This window comes from Elephantulus edwardii, unplaced genomic scaffold, assembly GCF_000299155.1.
Source record: "Elephantulus edwardii isolate Elephantulus edwardi_28Jun2011 unplaced genomic scaffold, EleEdw1.0 scaffold00532, whole genome shotgun sequence".
NCBI lineage: Eukaryota > Metazoa > Chordata > Mammalia > Macroscelidea > Macroscelididae > Elephantulus > Elephantulus edwardii.
This window is the reverse complement of record NW_006400282.1, coordinates 336,343-347,396: the sequence shown is the minus strand read 5'-3', so window position 1 is coordinate 347,396 and position 11,054 is coordinate 336,343.

Here is an 11,054-nt window from a genome sequence, read left to right as displayed (position 1 = left end):
TGCATGAATTTATTTCTGGGTGTTCAATTCTTTTTTTTTAAATTTTTATTATTTTTGTGTGAGTGTACCGTCAAATCAGATCTGACTGGTACAGGAGGGGATTGTCCCTCCTTCCCCGGCAGAGCTCTGGTGGATTCGAACCGTGCACCTCTAGGATTGTAGTTGCAGCTCCTTGCCACTAGGCCACCAGAGCTCCCCTGTGGGTGTTCAATTCTATCCCACTGGTCTATGGATCTGTCACTATACCAGTATCAAGTTTTTTTGATTACTGTGACTGTGTAGTGGGTGGGTTCTTTTAAGGCTTTTTTTTCCCCTCCTGTCATCCATTGCTGCCAAGTCAGAAACAACTCATGTTGTTGTTATTGATTGCCTTTGAGTTGAGCATGACTCATAGGAACCCTATGAACAGAAGGCCTAAAGCTCTTCTACAATTATCAACATTTATCAACGCTCATAGAGTTTTTGGAGGCATGTTATTTAGAAGTGAATGCTACTCGTGCTGTCAAAGAAATGACTCATAGTTGACTCTTAAAAAGGTTTCAGAAGCTGTAAATCACAGGAGAGAAGATCATTTATCTTTCTCCCATGGTAGATTCAAACTGCCTGCCTTTGGGTTGACAGTACACCTCCTTACCCACTAGGCCACCAGAGCTCCCTAACAGCACTAGAGATGCAGATAAAAATAACAGTTATATATCATTTTACCCAGCAAAAATAGTCAATTACAATGAGAGAGCAAACAATAAAACTGACGAGGAGGTAGAAAGATTTGACCTCTCAGATGCTGCTGGAATGTAAAATGGTGCGAAAACTTTGGAAAGCAGTTTGGTATTTCTTTAGAAAGTTGGAGAGAGAGATACTGTTTGGTCCAGAAATCTCACTGCAAAGTATATATCTCAAAGAAAAAAGAGATGTTAGTACAGATGTATGCACACTCATGTTCACTGAAGCATTATTTATAATAGCAAAGAGATGGAAGCAAGCCACGCACCCATCAACAGGTGATTAGATATAGAAACTATGATACGTTCACAAGATGGAGTACTATACAACACTAAGAATTCACAAAACAAAAAGAAGTTAGTCACAAAAGAGAACTCTGGTGACTTAGTGATAAGGAATTGCTCTGCCAACTCAACGGCGGTGGTGATTGTGTATCGTCGAGTTGGAACCGACCCATAGCTGTCCCTCTGGTGGGTTTTCAGAGATAGTTAATTGCATGGGAGGAGACTGTCTATCCTTCTCCTGCAGAGCGGCTGGTGGCCTCGAACTGTATACCTACAGGATTGTAGTGCAGCTTCTTGCCTCTAGGCCACCAGAGGTATGCTGTATGAATCCACAAGCTACTCTGTGGGAGAAAGATGGAAAATCTCTCCCATGTGATTTATATTGCCTTTGAAAACACATGAGAAGTTCACCTTTGGGTTGGTTTCACCTCAACAGAACACAATATTAAAAAAATTAATATTCTAAAAAGTTAAGAAAAGGATTTTTTAAAAATAAAATTTTTATTTTATACTGATATACTTACAAAGTTCTTGTACATTGTTTTTTACACTGGATATTTCCCATTTTCTTTACCCACTCCTCCCTCCACCCATCAAATTGTGCAACCCTAAGATTAATGATCCTCCCTCTCCCAGCTTATCCACTTCTCTCTACTTGCCCCCTTGCTTGTCCCTCCCACCCCCCTTGCATCTCATTAATGTTCTACAATAATGGTCTTGTACAGTCTTTGTCCTTATGCAACTGAGTTAGTTCACTGAGCTTAATGCTTTCTTGTCCCTCCCAAGTTAGGTAGTAATTTACAAAATTATTGCTCTTGCATGCTGTGTAGTATTCCATTGTGTGAATGTATCATAATTTCTCAATCCATTCAATTGTGATTGGACAATAGAGCTGTTTCCATGTTCTTGCAATGGTGAATAATGTTGCTATGAATATTAGTGTACAAGTCTCTCTTTGTGCTTCAGTTCTCATTGTCTTCGTGTATATTTCAAGAAGTTGGATAGCTGGGCCATATGGAATTTCCAAGGAAAGACTTTAATATGGATAAAATAATTCTTGGATTGTTACCAGGGATAAAAGGCAAGGGGGAAGACAGTAAAAATTAATCAGTAGATAATCTGAGTGAAGAGGAAGGCAATATAAGAGGTTGCTAGGTCATTATAGTTAATTTATTACGTTACTAAATTTTAATTGGTATATAATGTTGTTGATCAGCAGACTTCTGGGACATGTAGTTGTACTTGTGTGGTGTTTTGTGAGGTCAGCTGAGTCACCTCCTGACACACACATCTTTCCCCCATGGATGCTTTGGTCAGAATATTAAATGATCCAGGAAGCATTAAAAGAAGATGGAAAATGTATACAGAGTCATTATACCAAAAGGAATAGGCAGACACAGAAGAATTCCATGAAACAACATATGAGCAAGAGCCTCTGGTGATGAAGGAAGAAGTTCAAGCTGCTCTGAAGGAATTGACATAAAACAAGGTCCCAGGAATTGATGGCATACCTGTTGACATATTTCAACAAACAGACGCTGCTCTGGACACACTCACAAAGTTGTGTCAAGAAATCTGGAGGACAACCACCTGGCCAACTGACTGGAAGAGATCTCTATTAGTTACCATTCCAAAGAAAGGTGACCTAACAGAGTGTGGAAATTATAGAGCAATATCACTGATATCACAGATTCTGCTGAAGATTATCCAAAAACAACTGGAACAGCACATCAACAGAGAACTGTCAGAAGTGCAGGCTGGGTTTAGAAGAGGCTGTGGTACTAGGGATATTATAGCTAATGTCAGATGGATCTTGGCTGAAATCAGAGAGTACCAGAGAAATGTCTATCTGTGTTCATTGACTATGCAGAGGTATTTGGGTGGATCACAACAAACTGTGGCTGACTCTGATGAGGATGGGAATTCTCAAACACTTGATTGTGCTTATATAAAACCTATACTTAGACCAGGAGGCAGTTATCAGAACAGAGCAAGGAAACACTGCAAGGTCCAAAATTAGGAAGTGTGTACACCAGAGATGTGTCCTATTTCCATACCTTTTTAATTTATATGTGGAACGGATTATCTAGGAGGCTGAGCTCTATGAGGAGAAATGTGGCATCGGGATTGGAGGAAGATTCATCAACAATCTGTGTTATGCAGATAACACAACCCTGCTTGCTGAAACTGAGTCCTTATCGAAGGTCAAGGACTGCAGCCTTCAATATGGATTGAAGCTCAATATCAAGAAAACAAAGATTCTCACCACTGGGTCAATTGGCAGCATCATTATGGATGGTGAAGAGATTGAGATTGTTAACAGCTTTAGTTTGCTTGGCTTCACAATCAACACTCTTGGTACCAGAAACCAGGAAATAAAAAGACAAATTTCACTGGGAAAGTCTGCTGCTAGAGACCTCTCCAAAATACTGAAGAGCAGCGATGTCAGTCTGGAGACTAAGGTGTGCCTGATCCAGGCCATGATCTTTGCAATTACTTGCTATGCGTCGGAAAACTGGACAATAACAAGGGATGATATAAGGAGAATTGATGCCTTTGAGCTGTGGTACTGGAGAAGAGTGTTGAATATATCATGGATTGCTAGGAGAACAAACAAGTTCATCCTAGAGAGGGTAAGACCAGGCTGCTCCTTGGAGGCAAGGATTCTGAAGCTTCATCTGACATACTTTGGACATGTTGCAAGGAGGGACCAGTTTTTGGAGAGGGACATCATGCTTGGGAGGTTGGAGGGACAGAGCAAGAGAGGAAGACCCTCAATGAGTTGTATTCAGTGACTGGGGTAATGGGGGTAGGTATGTTGGAGACAATAATATTGGCACAGGTTTTAAGGCTGTTGTATATAGGGTTGCTATGACTCACGAGTGACTCAATGGTGCATAACAACAAGAAGAACAAATTTTAATTAATGTTATAAAATATTTTCATGAAATTGTAATGTCAATGTTATAAAACAAAATACATATGAAGGATTGAATAAAAAGCTTTACTGATTTGTAAACTATCACTCAAAACAATAAATTTATATCTACTGTCTTATTCTCTCTAAATTGTTGAGGAACAATGATGTTAGTTTGAGGATTAAGGTGTGACTGAGTCAAGCCATGGTCTCTTCAATCAATGCTATGCTCCTGAGAACTGGACAATGAAGAAGATGACAGAAGAAGAATTGATTCCTTTGAATTTTGGTGCTGGAGAAGAGTACGGAATGTCCGTCTTATGGACTATCAAAATAACAAACAGACATGTCTTGGAGAAGGTACAGACAGAGTGCTCTTTGGATGCAAAGATGATAAAGCCTCATCTCATACACTTGGGGCATGTTGCTGAGGGAAGTTACTGCTTGGAGATGGATATCAATTTTGGGAAGGTTGAGGGATGATGAAAGAGATGAAGACTCTAATTGAGGTAGATTGGCACAGTGACTGCTGCAATGGGCTGGAGTATGTCAGAGATTATGAGGATGGCACAGGACAGGACAGAGCTGAGATTTGTTATTTATAGGGACACTATGAGTTGTTCTTGACTAGGCATCATCCAACAATAATCTTATTCTAATTACATGCATTAAAAGTTTGTGAATTTTTAGCAGTAGATTTTACTATTTCCACATCACATAATAATAGGAAGGGTGTAATTTGTGACTGTTGAATTCATCTTTCACTATGGGTTTCCTAGCCACTAAACTTTACTTTGCCATGTTGCTTGGTAGGAATATGCCAATAGGGTGTGTTAGCCTATCCACAAGGGGAGTGGCTAGTCTAGCCACTAAATAGAGTAGATTCAGCAGTTGTGGGGAAGGAATCTCACTGCCAGGAAAAGAGCAAGGAAGAGGACCTATAGGATCAACAATCATAGTAGCCACAGTGGAGAGCCAGAAACCTGACCTGAGACAGAAAACCAGAAACCTGATGTGAGATGGAACCTTGAGACTGCTACACCATTGGACCTGGAGCTAAGAGCCTTTACCCAAGCTTGTCAAACAACTGGGGATTGGAGGCTATAATTTACAGGACTGAGAACTGCAAAACACTGGCCTAAAGCTGCAAGGCTCAAGGTTGAGGTACCTGTGAACACATTTTCAGTAGGCATCCTAAATGTATTCTGCTATTAACATAGAGCATTTTGACTGCCTCAGTAAGGTTCTGTGTGGTCTGTGAGCTCTCACATTGGATTTTGGAAACAGCAAAGCAGTAAAATTGGTGTGGAGATGAGCAGAAAAAGGTAGGGGAGCTTAGGGAACATGTCTAACCTTTTGGGAATTAGTTTTGCGTTATTGATGCTGTTGATGGGGACAATTCATCTTTGTACAGTTTGTAGAGGTCAGGTATGGCTGTCTCCACTTAGCCTTTGTTCTTTTTACAATTTTGCAAATTTTTGTGTGAAGGAATAAAGATATATAGAATCTAAAATCCAAATCCAACTCTTGGACTTTAGGTTTAGACTTTTTTTTTTAATAATTTCAATGAACATCTACAGAGATTTTGCATTTCCATTCATTCATTGTTGTGCTTTTCTCCCTGCCCCCCACTCCCCAGTTTGATCTTCTCCTTGAAAATCAAAAGAAAAACTCCTTTATTGGTATACAATCCCCCTGCACAACCCCACCTCTACCCCCACCCAGAGTACACTCCACTCTGCAACCCTCATTCCAGACTCTTATGATAATCATAATGCCCTAAAATATATTACTTTTAAACTACTCTCTCCCTCATTGGTTTCAATGCAGTAAACATAATTTATCCAGTTTTTCTCAGTCTTACCTCCACCCTGATGTTAGCCTCATTCTAGGCTTAGACATTTTTATATGACTGATTTCAGAATGATAAGCCATGCACCTTAGACCAATTTGGTACTCTCTCTATATATCCTAAGTCCACAAAATAACCACTTATGTGCAATCTCCTTCTGTGTGATTAACTGCCTCTGAAAATCCCATTAGGATAATTTATGGGCCAGTTCCTACTCGATGGTATGCAACAACAACAACAAAGGAGATTCAAGAGTACAGCTTTTTATATTAGTTATATCTCAACATCAGGAAAATAAAAATCTTCACCAATAGACCAGTAGGCAACATCATCGTAGGTGGAGGAAAGACTGAAGTTGTCCATGATTTAATGCTACTTGGATCCACAATCAACACCCATGGCAGCAGCAGTCAAGAAATCAAAAGACCTGTAATATTGGACAATCTACGATCAAGGACCTCTCCAAAGTTCTAAAGAGTAAGGATGACAGTATAAAAATTAATGTGGGCCTGATTCAAGTCATGTATATGTTGTTGTGTGTCACTGAGTCTGGACTGACCCAGAGCTCATTATTTGGCGGGTTTTCAGAGTCAGGGAATTGCACAGGAGGTGATTGCCCGTCCTTCGCCAGCAGAACAGCTGGTGAATCTAAACCACATATCTTTTGGGATCCAAGCCATAGTCTTTTGAATTGCATCCTATACATCTGAAAAGTTAGACAATGTGTAAGGAAGACTAAAGAAGAATCAATGCTTTTGCATTGTGGCATGGAGAATATGGATTTGCTCTGGTAGCCTAGTGATAATAACCTGTGCTGCGACCCCAAAGGCACACGGTTCGAATCTCCCATTGGAGATAGATGGGCAATCTCCTCCTGGGTAATTTATTGCCTCTAAAAACCTCACAGAGGGTCAACTATAGGTAGGTCTGACTTGACAGCACATAACAACAACAACAACAGCATTTATTGATAAAAGAATAAACAAATCTCTCTTAGAGGAAGAGCAGCTTAGAGAGAGTGCCACTTAGAGGCAAGAATAGTGAAGCTTTGTCTCACATGAGACTTGGGGGAAGTGCATGGAAGTATAAGACTTTTTGCTTTGCAGACAGGTGGTGTTGTGGGTAAGGAGTTGTGCTGTCAACCCAACGGTGAATGGTTTGAATCTACCAGTTGCTCAAGAAAAGAAAGATGGGCAATCTCCTCATAAGTAATTTACAATCTCTGAGAATCCCCTGGAAGGTCAGTGGTGAGTAGATTCTATCTTGATGGCAATGAGAGACAAAAAGAGAAATGCAGAAATAAATAGAAGTATCTAACAAAAAAAAAAAAAGAAAACATGGATCAAATGTTCTCAAATGGATCAGATAACTAAAATGAGAAAATATATAGATGTTGTTAAGGCAAGTGAGAACATGAGTTCACAGTTCAAAACACATAAAGAAGCCCCAACACAGACATGGTAAAGATCTTACATCTCTGTTAAACATATTTGTGCCATTCTTAAACAAGGATAAGCTAAATGTATTTTAATTATATGAATGACATACCTCAAGAAAAGTATTTTTAAAAGTTAACTTTAAAATGATTCTCAAGAATTTCAGTACAAAAATATATTGATAATATACAGAGATTAAAATTACATAAGATATTTAATAAGGAACTCTGGTGCTTTAGTCTGAAGTGGGTTTGCTGTTAGCCAAAAGTGCTATTTCACTATTGTGAAATACGCAATTAGACTAGGTCACATGCTGTTAAATTATGAGGTTAGAATTCAAAGTTGGAACTGGTAGGCTACAGGTGTGTTATTGTTACACCATGCCAAATCCTTCTATATCTTGTTCCATCTTTTGTAAATGCTACAACTGGGTAGAGAATGAAAACCTGGAGCAATCAATTTTTTATCAGAGAATTTCCAAATAAGACATCAGAATTCTGATTCTGTGAGAATATCAGAATTCAATTACATCAATAACAAAAATATTCCAAGGCAAAGTTACAGAAATGCATATAATAAAATGGGTTACTGTTATGATGAAAATGTTAAAAAATATTTAGACATCAAGCAGGGTAAGTCACTGAACAGTCATCTAGAAATGCTCTTATTTACTTATTGAGATCACAGCTTTCATTTTTTAGTTTCTTTTTATCTTATTTTTAATTTCATTTTCACAGTAGCCCCTGAAGAACCTGTTAGGAGCTCTTCTATTTATTTATTAAATGATTCCTTTTAAGGACTTACTATTGCTGATGTAAGATGGATCTTGGCTGAAAGCAGAGACTACCATAAGAATGTCTTTGTTGTTATGTTGTTAGGTGCAGCCAAGTTTAGTACAGCTCATTGTGACCTTGGAAACAACAGACTCAAATCATGCCTTATTGTGTGCCATCTTCATCTTCTCTGATACACTTTATCCCATTGCTAAGGTCACCATGTCAATTCATCTCAATGGGAGTCTTCCTCCCTTTTGCTAACACGCCACCTTTCCAAACATAATATTCTTCTGAAGAGAATAGCCCTTCCTAGCACCATATATGAGAGACGGAAGTTCACCATCTTTACCTCCAAGGAGCACTCTTGCTGCACCTTTCCCATGACATACCTGCTTGTTCTTTTGGCAGTTCATGGGATATTCAGTACTCTCCTCCAGCACCACAACTCAAAGACATTAATTCTTCTGTCATACCTTTGTCAATGTCTAAATTTCAGATACACAGCAAGTAACGACTTGAAAAGACTATCAGACAATCATATGATCTATTATGCCAGAGAGGAAAAATTGATGTAGAACAGTGTTGCATTCATAATTAAAACTACAATTTCAAGGTCTATCCTAAACTACAATGTTGTGGATTATAGAATACTTACTATCCATATGTAACAAAGAAGACGTGTTAATATGACATATTTAAAATATGCACCAATAAAAAAAGCCAAGAGGAAGAAATTGAGGATTTCTACAGACATTTGCAGTCTGAAAATTATTGAACATGCAATCAAGATGCATTAATAATATGCACACCCATGTTTATCGCAGCTTTGTTTATAATAGCAAAGAGTTGGAAGCAACCTAAGTGCCCATCAACAAACGAATGGATAGAGAAGCTGTGGTATATTCACACAATGGAATACTACACTGCATTGAAAGAAAAGGAACTCATGCAATATGATTCAAAATGGGTGACCCTGGAGGACATTATGCTGAGTGAAGTATCTCAGCCACAAAAGGACAAATACTACATGGTGCCACTGTTGTAAAACAGGACTGACATCAGGGTTGAGGGGAGACTGAGAAAAATGAATTGAAACAGATGAGGAAGAAAACTGTTTAAAAGGGATATGTGATTAGGTATTTTTGTCATGACAGGAGTTGAGAGTGAAGGCTGCATAGTGGAGTGGACCTGGGGGAGGGTTTGTAAAACAATGAAAGAATTTTTCTTTTACTTTTCCAAGAGGGTAGTGTCCTAGGGGGGAGGGTTGGGAGGGGAGAAAAAGTGCGACAATGAATGAATGGAAATCCAAAGTCTCTGTAAATTTTCATTGAAATTAATATTAAATTTTAAAAATGCATTAATAATTACTATGCAAAAGCTGGAAACAAGGAAGGAGTAGTAGTCAGGATGTATAGTCTTGGTGAAAGAAATGAGGCTGGAGAGGGAATGATTGACTTTTTTACATTCAATGCTTTATTGATTGCAAATACCTTTTTTAAGAAAAACAAAGGGTGTCTTTACACATGTACTTTACCTGAGGGACAGCACAATACACAAATTGACTACATCTGCGGAAAGAATGACGTTAATTTGTGTTTTATTGACTATGCAAAAGCATTTGTCTATGTAGATCATAACAAACTATGGCTAAAATTGAGAAGAATGGAATTTCTAGAGTACTTAATTATGCTTACATAAAATCTATACCTATGCCAAGAAGCTGTTGTCTGAACAGAGCAAGGGAATAAATACTGCATGGTTTAAAAATCAGGAAAGATGTATGTCAGGATTGTATCTCTTCTCCATATCTATTCAATTTGTAGGCTGCACAAATCATTAGAGAGGCTTTAAGCAGGGTGTGGCATCAGAATTGGAGGAAGATTTACCAACTATCTGCATTATGCAGATGATGTAACCTTACTAGCTGAAAGCTAGGAGCACCTGAGGCACTTGCTGGAGAGGATCAAGGAGTGCAGCCTTCAATATGCGTTACATCTCAATATCCGGAAAACACAAGTCCTCACTACTAGGCCACTAGGCAACATCATGATAGATGGAGAAAAGATTGAAATTGTCTGCAATTTCATTCTGCTTTTTCCTCATTCAACACCCTTAATACCAGCTGTTAGGAGACCAGAAGATGTATAACAATAGGGAAGTCTGGTGTCAGGAATCTTTCCAAAGTCCCAAAGAGCAGTCATGTCAGTTTAAAGAGTAAGATGTGTTTGATTCAAGCTATGGCCTTTCCAATCACCGGCTATGCATCTGAGCGCTGGAAAATGAATGAAGATGACAGGAGAAGAATCAATGTCTTTGAGTTGTGGTATTGGAGAAGAGTGCTGAATATCCCACGGACTACCAAAACAACAAGCAAATCTGTCCTGGAGGATATGCAATCAGGTTGCTCCTTAGATACAAGAAGTGTGAAACTTTGTCTCACATACTTCAGGTATGTTGTCAGGAGGAGCTTGTCCTTGGAAAAAGACATCATCCTGGGAAAGACAGAGGGCAGCAAAAGAGAGGGAGACTCCCAAGGATATAGATTGCCACAGTGATCATCTCAATGGGTTTGCACATGAAGGAGTTAGTGAGGGAGGTGTGGGACAGGGCAAGGTTCAGATCTCTTGTTCCCATAGGCTTTCTAGGACTCATAGTCCAATTAAGAGTACCTAACAAAAACAGCAAAGATGTCCCTCGTGTTGTTCTAGGCATTTGAGATATATCAAAGAAGAAAAGAAACAAATATCCCTGCACTTGAATAATGTCATGAAAGGGAAAACAGACAATAGGAAACAACAAAATCCTTCCCTTTACAAAGCTTACATCTCACTGAAGGAAGACAAATGTAAATAAAAAGTATATATATTTGTTGTGTGCTGATGAGTTGGAGCCAACTCATAGTTAACTCACAGTTAACCATCCAGAGAGTTTTCAGAGGCAATAAATCACACAGGAGGAGAATGCCTACCCTTCTCTCACAGAGCAGCTGGTGGATTTGAATCACACAGCTTTGGGGTTGGAGTGCCACTTCTCAACACAAGGGCCACCAGAGTATGTTGTGTTTCC